General features: G+C 35.3%; 1 protein-coding gene across 2 annotated transcripts in view; it reads right to left on the reverse strand.

Annotated features, from left to right (window-relative positions):
- Positions 1 to 9,703, reverse strand: part of LOC107665513 (protein phosphatase 1 regulatory subunit 29-like) — a 153,808-nt gene that overhangs the window by 50,126 nt on the left and 93,979 nt on the right. The window contains exon 3 of one of the 2 annotated variants that reach the window (XR_001631558.1): positions 3,690 to 3,897. The exons of the other annotated variant lie outside the window; for it this stretch is intronic. The gene's annotated coding sequence lies outside the window, so the exon portion shown is untranslated. Of the gene's footprint in view, positions 1 to 3,689; positions 3,898 to 9,703 lie in introns of those variants that run through there. 2 annotated transcript variants of the gene reach the window in all.

The raw sequence follows: 9,703 nt of genomic DNA on the forward strand, positions 1-9,703 counted from the left end.
GCTGAAGAGATTTACACTTCAAAGGACAGTGAGAGAGAGCAAGGGACAGAGAGAGAAAGAGAGAGCACTGGGGGGAGGATACAGAATGACAGAAGCCAAGAGAACAAGTGCTGAAAGACACTGACTGCACAAGGGATACTAGGGATTGGAACGCCAAACATAAGGTGTGAACGTACAGTACAAAGAAAACATAAGGTGTGAACGTACAGTACAAAGAAAAAAAAAGAGAATGCAAAGAGCTAAGAAAAAAGAACTGGAATCTGTTTAAAGGGAGAGTTCAAGTTCTGTCACCATGTACTCACCCTCAATGCTCAAAGAGGGTCGGAACGCAGTAAAAAATGTATACATTTTAATCTTTAGCATACTGCCACTTCTCACATGTTGCCAATACTGTGCTACTCAGAATCAAAGCATTAGCATCACTGTCTGTGAACAGCAAAAGCTAACCAGCAGTACTAACGAGCAATCTGAAAATATCTGTTTCATTGTTTTTCAAGTTTCAAATGTGGCAATGACACCATGGACCATTGGCTGAACGTCTGATGCATATGGAAAACAAAATGGGAAACACTTCAGGAGTTTCTAAGTCATCATCTGATTGGTTGGATTCTACAGGATTTCCGGGAAATGCATGTGTCGCGTTCTTTAACGTTCCGCCTGGAAACAAAGATGCCGTGATGCCAAAACCAGCTCATGGAAGAAGAAATCCGCCATGTTTACAACTGAAAATGACAGCTTATCGGGATCAACTAAACACTGGATTTTCAAAAGTATGTGAAATATGTTCACAGGATAGACTCTTTAAAATATGTCCAAGAGTTTTACACACCAGTCTGTTATCGTGGGGACATTTCCACACCCTTAAACATGACGCAGCCCAAAACAAAACGAAATGTGATTGGTTGCTTCACCTGTCAATCATATTCTGGTTATGATTAACCGGTAGACACGATTAACCAGTAGAAAATTGTTCGACCAGTTGAGATTTTGAACTATTGTCTCTATCGCAGTTACATGTAGTTGACACGCAAGCAGCAGCAAAAGAGAAGACATTTCGCTATATGCGCAAGCTGTCTGAGATTTTGTTTCTGAGCGCAGTCAGCGAGGCGCACGCATGTGAAGGCAGTGGTCATAGAGTATTATGTTTTTGCGCTTTATAGACCAACATGCCCGTCTTTGCAAGGATCCTCGTAAACACTGTAATTTAGGTCTTATGTGAAAGCAAACAGCTGAGAAAGAAAACACATGTGTTACAGTATATTGGACCCGGGTAGCTCTTAAAGTGACAGCAGTCTAATATTCCGGCTGTCTGTCATTCATGTTAATCAAACAACAAAAGAGACAAAAACTCTCACTGCTCTTGACTAAATCAGTTTTGTAACTTTATGAATAAGAAATATATATTTAATTTACACAGCAGTGTTTTTATACATTTGATTACTTTATACAATGTATGTAGCATTTATTTAATTTGTTCTACAGTAGTTTTTTGTCCTATTGCTATTAGCTTCTTATTCTTATTTAATAGCTGACTGTTTACTTGTCTTCAGTCAACTTGAGTTTTTTTAATTGTTTTTTTTTTTAGGCTAGCATTAGTTTTTTTGTGATATTGACACTGGTGACAAGAATTATGAAATTTCTATAGTATCAAACATTTTGATATCCTAAAGAACTTATTGAAAGCAAAAATAACTATATTGTGATATATATTGTTACCGTGAAATAAAATTACTCATATCATTTATTACCCAATTGTAAGTTGCTTTGGATAAAAGCGTCTGCAAAATGACTAAATGTAAATGTAAATCATGATATAAGATTTTGGTCATACTGCCCACCCCAACTTAGCACCCTGACAGCAATGAGCAAACAACCAATTCAAACACCTTAGCAACTTATTGAAAGCAAAAATAACTATATTGTGATATATATTGCTACCGTGAAATAAAATTACTCATATCATTTATTACCCAATTGTAAGTTGCTTTGGATAAAATCGTCTGCAAAATGACTAAATGTAAATGTAAATCATGATATAAGATTTTGGTCATACTGCCCACCCCAACTTAGCACCCTGACAGCAATGAGCAAACAACCAATTCAAACACCTTAGCAACCACCCAACAATGTCCTAGCAAACACTCACCCTCATCAACCCCACTGAAATGAGCTACAGCCCATATAAACCCCGCCCAGCATCTATTAAAAACACCCAAACAACCTCAAACACTAATAAACAATCCAAACGCCTTAGCAACCACCTAGAAACAACCTAGCAACCACCATACATGCTAGTATCTCTGTGGCACGTTTTAGACAAGCAAACATCACTCACATTGTAAAAATCAAACACGTTTTAGAAGTCAAAAAGTCTAATAAGACTGAAAATAAAGTGTTTACTGAATGTTTTCTTTTAGAAAAAACAAAAACACTATAAGTTTCTGTCAAGGAAGCAGCCCTGAATTAGTAGAGAAAATGTTCCCTTGTCGAAGCCTGAAAGTGTGGAAACAGGGTGAAGGCCCGTGTGCTAACGATCCATTGCTGTGTCATTCCTCCACTCTTTGTTCCTGCTTCACTTTTATTTCTTTCATCCTTCCCTTTTTCAGTTCGCAGCTCCTCAGCAGTGCACTTCTGCCTCTCTTGCCTTCTTTCTGAGTCCTTAGAGATTTAGGAGCTTTTGATCAGTTTTGTTAGAGGCCTTTCTTGTCGTTCTCTCAATTTTCCTGCCCTCTCTTTCTCTCTGATTCCATGGACACTCCTTGTTCCTTATGTTATTTATTTTTTCCCCATCTCTCTTTCGTTTCCATTTGCCTGTTCTCTTATTGGTCTTGCTTTTTATTTCCTGCACCCTTTTTCACCAAAGATGCTGATAAAATTATTACATGCATTGTTTCATGTGTGTCTCTCTTTCTTCCCTGAGGAATGGATGAAGCACAAGAGAACAAATTTGCTCTTTTTCATGAAAGCCGATTTTTCATATTCAAAATAATCTTTTGTAATGGGCAGCCAATAACTATAGAAAATAAAGTTTGCAATCATTAAGTAATTGGAAACTCATATTGAATCCAATCTACTTTTAAAAATCAGAAATTATACTTAGACAGACAGACAGACAAATAGATAAAGGTAATTGAATTTACCACTCAAATACTATTTATCAACCATTAAACTATTAATTTTCATTAGAAAGATTTTTTCATTGACATGCTTATATATATTATTTAATAAATGCAATAAAGTACTAAAAAAAACATACACACACTTACTGAAATAAGGCTGAAGTAATAAAAACTAAAAAAAGCTTAACAAAAAAGCTAAAAAAAATAACAAAAATAATTGCATATAAAATAAAGTATACATTAATCAGATTTTGCACACATTTGGGACAGAATGCATTTTTGCTTTGAAAAACAATGGGTAAATAGGTCAGTGGAAATGAAAAAAAATAACTATTTTTTTTTAACAGAAATCCATTTCACAGAATTCCACAATTTTCCCTTCCAAAATAAAAGCAGAAATTGTTATAAGAGCCCATAAATTGTCAATATTATTTTTTTTTAACAGAAATCCATTTCACAGAATTCCACAATTTTCCCTTCAAAAATAAAAGCAGAAATTGTTATAAGAGCCCATAAATTGTCAATAAAACTGGAATAGCTGGTCACTAAACACTACATAATGGCGTGTGGTCTTGTTGCTTTATAATGAGTCCATGCACGCTTATGAGGCAGTGTGTGCGTCAACCCACCATTTTCTATGCATCAGCAGAGTGGAAGGAGTGCAATGTAAGGAGCCTTGCTCTTTCCTTCCTCGTCTTATCTATCGCTCCCTCTCTCCTCCTTCCAGTCGTGACTGGCACAGCTCCAGCCACCTACCCTCCCAAGAACTGCTCTTTCACTGAGAGGCAGGAACAGAGAACGAGGCGCATAAAGGTTTAAACAAGCACCAGGCCACATATTCAACAGACTCAAAGATGTGAAACATTGCTAAGAGGTTGCTCTTTCTTTGCTCAGGACAGTTGTGACTCATTTAACAGGGTCATATCATATTTTCCGTGGTCCTTCTGGAATAAAATGAACTTGAGGTACTATAAAAATTCTGTAACCTGCAGTCCAAAAAGAGCATTTCTTGACTTAACTAAGCAAAAAAGAATAATTCTGCAACTTGCAGCTTTTTAGTATCAGCTGTACAGTGGCCCAGTAGTGCACAACACAACGAAATCTTTACAACACAATGAAATCTTTACAACACAATGCATAGAACTAATTCTGTTGTGTTGTGCTAATTTGCTGTGTTGTAGCTTGTTTTCGTTGTGTTGTGATTTGTTTCCATTGTGTTGTGGCTTTTTTCTGTTGTGTTGTGCTAATTTGCTGTGTTGTAGCTTGTTTTCGTTGTGTTGTGATTTGTTTCCATTGTGTTGTGGCTTTTTTCTGTTGTGTTGTGCTAATTTTGTTTGCGTTGTGGCTTGTTTCCATTGTTTTGTGCTAATTTCATTGTGTTGTGGCTTGTTTCCATTGTATCATGTGCTTTTAGATGGAGCAGAATTTACTACACATAGCCGTAGGTTACTGACAAGTTACGCAAAAAAAAAAATCGCAGATGATTTTATTGCGTGATTCTGAAATCGAAGAAATCGTTCGCGATAATGACAGCTGTTTTTTGTTTCCATTGTGTTGTAGCTTGTTTTCGTTGTGTTGTGATTTGTTTCCATTGTGTTGTGTTTTTTTTCTGTCGTGTTGTGCTAATTTTGTTTGCGTTATGGCTTGTTTTCATTGTTTTGTGCTAATTTCATTGTGTTGTGGCTTGTTTCCATTGTGTTGTGCTAATTTTGTTGCATTGTGGCTGGTTTCCGTTGTGTTGTGATTTGTTTCCATTGTGTTGTAGCTTTTTTCCTTTGTGTTGTGCTAACTTTGTTGCGTTGTGGCTTGTTTCCGTTGTGTTGTGAATAGGGCTGCATGATTAATCGAATGCGCATTTTGCGCTTTCCTTTGTGTTGTGCTAACTTTGTTGCGTTGTGGCTTGTTTTCGTTGTGTTGTGATTTGTTTCCATTGTGTTGTAGCTTGTTTCCTTTGTGTTGTGCTAATTTTGTTGCGTTGTGGCTTGTTTCCGTTGTGTTGTGAATAGGGCTGCATGATTAATCGAATGCGCATTTTGCGCATTTTGTTAAAAAAGCCGGTTCTGTAATCAGCAGGAAATCATAATGAAAATTGTAATAATAAGAACTTAGATAAACCGTATATTGCCGTAGTCGTGTTTATTAGTCATGTTGAATCAATAAAAGCAGTTAAATCTTCTGTTTATTCAGCTGCAGCGATAGGCATTTTCTGGGTTTCTTCTGCGAGGCATATTTGGAGTTTCAGCGCGAGAGCGCCCTCTGGCCTTTGGATGGAGATTTACTGCTGATCACAGAACCGTGCTTCACTGAAAGATACGCATGACAATCACAGCTTCTGTCAAATCGCGATCTCGATTCCATTTCGATTTATCGTTCAGCCCTAGTTGTGATTTGTTTCCATTGTGCTGTAGCTTGTTTCCTTTGTGTTGTGCTAATTTCTTTGTGTTGTGTCTTGTTTCTGTTGTGTTGCGACTTGTTTCCGCTGTATTGTGGCTTGTTTCCATTGTCTTGTGCTAATTTCATTGTGTTGCAACTTGTTTCCATTGTGTTGTGGAGATTTTGTTTTGTGGTGCACTACTGGGTCACCGCAGTGATGCCTATTGGTTGATCAAAATTGGATAGATTGGATTGGATAGATGCTACTACTTCTAAACAAAACAAAACAAAACCAAACCAAAAAAAATATATTTGAAACAACACAAAGTAAAGCAAAGCCAAACAAAACAAAAAAGCTGCAGTTAGGTTTCCAAAACCGTATCATTGCCATTCCTGGTCTGTGTGTAGCACCAACAGCTCTGCATATTCTTCTTAGGGATCACAATGTTATAAACGTATGGTTGAAATATATTTTAACAAGGTTCCTGATCATTTTAACAGTTTGTGCATCACATTTCGGTACAGGCCATTCTGTGAATGTGTCAAACTGTTCTATGTCTTTGCAAAGAGGCTGTAACAAAAGCAGTTCTGCAGCTGCAAAAACAGACAGTTTAATTCTGAGAGACAAAGAGAGGGTAAAAAATGGTTGTGAAAAACTAAAATAGGACTGTGATTGGCCCAAAAATAAGAAATACACAAAATTATATAATTTTTGTGAAATGTTATTTTTACATGCAACAAAATTATAGGTCTATTAAAGCAGAAAATAAAAATGAACGTGGATAGCATAAGCATAGCTCGAATCTTAGGAAAAGGAAAAGGTTTAGTAAATGCTATCTTTTCTGAACTAGCCTACCTCTTACCATCTCTAAAATACAGCCACTTCATTTGTGCCATTTGGGAGTTGCAATTTATTCTGCTTTCCTTTTTCTTTCACTATGTATTTTGCAAGGGATTCCCAATTACACCCAAATGAGGCTGATCCTGAAATGATCATGAATCAGATATATATGCATTCTGACAAAATACCACTAGTGAGAAACTAGAAGACCAGGGAGACCAGAAAACAAGGATTCGGCGGGTTTGCAAAAACACACACGGTGGCTGAACTTGACTGTGTTGTTTCAATAGACCCTACCATGGGTCACTGTTGTAATGAGCGCGCTGTAGACTGAAACAAGAATGTAATGTTCGAGCTTTCCATTACAGCCATTCGTCTCGTTAACTGTCTCGTCAGCGTAGTCTAATTTAAGCAAAATACACCAACTCTGATCGCCATGTTGCTTGGTAACTAAAACGGTGCCCTGGAAGATTGCCTCTATAAAAATAATCATTTGCTTTGACCTGCGATAAAGAGTAACGGATAGAAAGAATTCATGAGAGATGGCAAACAAAACTGGCATTGATATAATCATAATTTATCAAGGAATTTTGATATTCTAGATGGATTTGAATCACTGATATACACTACCAGTCAAAAGTTTTTGAACAGTAAGATTTTTAATGTTAATTTTAAAGACATCCCTTCTGCTCACCAAGCCTGCATTTATTTGATCCAAAATACAGCAAAATATTTGTAGTATTTAAACAAAAAAAATCTATTTGAATACATTTTAAAACGTAATTTATTTCAAAGCTCAATTTTTAGCGGCATTACTCCAGTCACATGATCCTTCAGAAATCATTCTAATATTCTGATTTGCTGCTCAGAAAACATTTATTATTTTTATTATGTTGAAAACATCTGAGTAGGATTTTTTTTTTCAGGTCTCTTTGATGAATAGACATTTCAGAAGAACAACATTTATCTGAAATAGAAATCTTTTGTAACATTATAAATGTCTTTATCATCAACATTATAAATGTGGATCATGGGTCACTGAAGACTGGAGTAATTATGCTGAAAATTTAGCTTTGATCACAGGAATAAATTATATTTGAAAATATATTCAAATAGAAAGCAGTAATTTTAAATAGTAAAACTATGTCACAGTATAACTGCTTTTGCTGTATTTTGGTTTAAATAAATGCAGGCTTGGTAAGCAGAAGAGAATTCTTTAAAAAACAAAAATCTTAATGTTCAAAAACGTTTGACTGGCAGTGTGTGTGTATATATATATATATATATATATATATATACACATACATACATACATACATATTGAATAATTTAATTTAACTAGACTAATTTAAAAAAGGATACATTTTCTATCTATTCTTTCAAGACTGTGCTTATATACTGACATGTTTTTAAAGTAGTATTTAAACAAAAAAAATCTATTTGAATACATTTTAAAACGTAATTTATTTCAAAGCTCAATTTTTAGCGGCATTACTCCAGTCACATGATCCTTCAGAAATCATTCTAATATTCTGATTTGCTGCTCAGAAAACATTTATTATTTTTATTATGTTGAAAACATCTGAGTAGGATTTTTTTTTTCAGGTCTCTTTGATGAATAGACATTTCAGAAGAACAACATTTATCTGAAATAGAAATCTTTTGTAACATTATAAATGTCTTTATCATCAACATTATAAATGTGGATCATGGGTCACTGAAGACTGGAGTAATTATGCTGAAAATTTAGCTTTGATCACAGGAATAAATTATATTTGAAAATATATTCAAATAGAAAGCAGTAATTTTAAATAGTAAAACTATGTCACAGTATAACTGCTTTTGCTGTATTTTGGTTTAAATAAATGCAGGCTTGGTAAGCAGAAGAGAATTCTTTAAAAAACAAAAATCTTAATGTTCCCACTACAATGGATGGTAATTGTAAAGAGGCCTGACAGTGGAGAACTGCTGGCGACTGCAGAATGAACCTGCCGTGAGCTTGGTGCAACCTCACCTACTGGACCACTCGCAATTAAGCTCCATTGAAAGCCAGGAAGTCTTTTGTTCTCAGAGATTTTATGGCGCTTCATTCAAGTATCATATTAATTTCCAACATTTCCTTAAAAAAAGATATGAATGCATCAATTGTGGATATATACAAATGTACAGAGCTATAAAACTAATTCATATTAAAATATTTTGTCCAGTCAGAGCACAATATTATGGAGATATACTTTCTTTTTCTTTAGGAGAACCATCTGAGGAGGAAGAGACTTACAGGAGTAGTTCATCTAAATATTAAAACTTGCAGAAAATTTACTCATTCTCAGGCCATCCAAGAATTTGATGAGTTTGTTTCTTCATCAGAACAGATTTGGAGAAATTTAGCATTACCTCACTTGCTCAACAATGGATCCTCTGCAGTGAATGGGTGCCGTCAGAATGAGAGTCCAAACAGCTGATAAAAACATCACAATAATCCTCCAAAAATCCATCAATTTATGACATGTGAAGCAAAACTCTTTGTGTTTGTAAAAAACAAATCTAATATTAAGATGTTTTTAACTTCAAACTGTTGCTTCTGACTAAAAAAGTCCATAATAACGCTTTCTCCAGTAGAAAAAAAAGTCCATCCCTGCTGTCCTCCTCATCAAAATCCACCAACATGTTTGTTTAGAACAGTTTTAGACTGTTTTCTCTTGTAAACTGTGCTTGATCTGTGCATATTTCTCTCCTGATTCAAGTGAGATGACTTTTTCACTGAAGAAAACAACATTATGGATAGAGGACTCCAGAACCAGAAGAAATGGTTTATTGTTAAAACATCTCAATTATAGATTTGTTTCTAACAAACTTCACTTGATGTACTGGAGTCTTGTGGATTAATGTGATTATTTATTTATTTTTATCAGCTGTTTCGACTCTCATTCTGACGGCACCCATTCACTGGAGAGGTTCCATGGGTGAGCAAGTGATGTAATTCTAAATTTCTCCAAATCTTCTCTGATGAAGAAACTATATAAAAATTTAATTGCATGTCTATTATTTAGAATATTTTTTTTCTGTCAGATTTAACAATTTTGTCCCCAAACTGTATCTTAAGTAAACCCTCACACATAACGAAGATTAGCCTCATAGCAGCTTTGTTTCTCAATCTCCTTAAAAAAATAACCTAAAGCTCCTCATTACATTTATTCCACAGGATTTAGAACAGTGTGAGAAAGATAGAGAAGAAAATGACCACAGACAGGGAAAAGGTGTGTGTGTGTGTGTGTGTGTGTGTGTGTGTGTGTGTGTGTGTTGTGTGTGTGTGTGTGTGTGTGTGTGTGTGTTTAAGCTTAGGTTTCTCACTGCTGATGTGGCTGATGTG

This window comes from Sinocyclocheilus anshuiensis, unplaced genomic scaffold (genome assembly GCF_001515605.1).
Source record: "Sinocyclocheilus anshuiensis isolate Anshui unplaced genomic scaffold, SAMN03320099.WGS_v1.1 scaffold543, whole genome shotgun sequence".
Lineage (NCBI taxonomy): Eukaryota > Metazoa > Chordata > Actinopteri > Cypriniformes > Cyprinidae > Sinocyclocheilus > Sinocyclocheilus anshuiensis.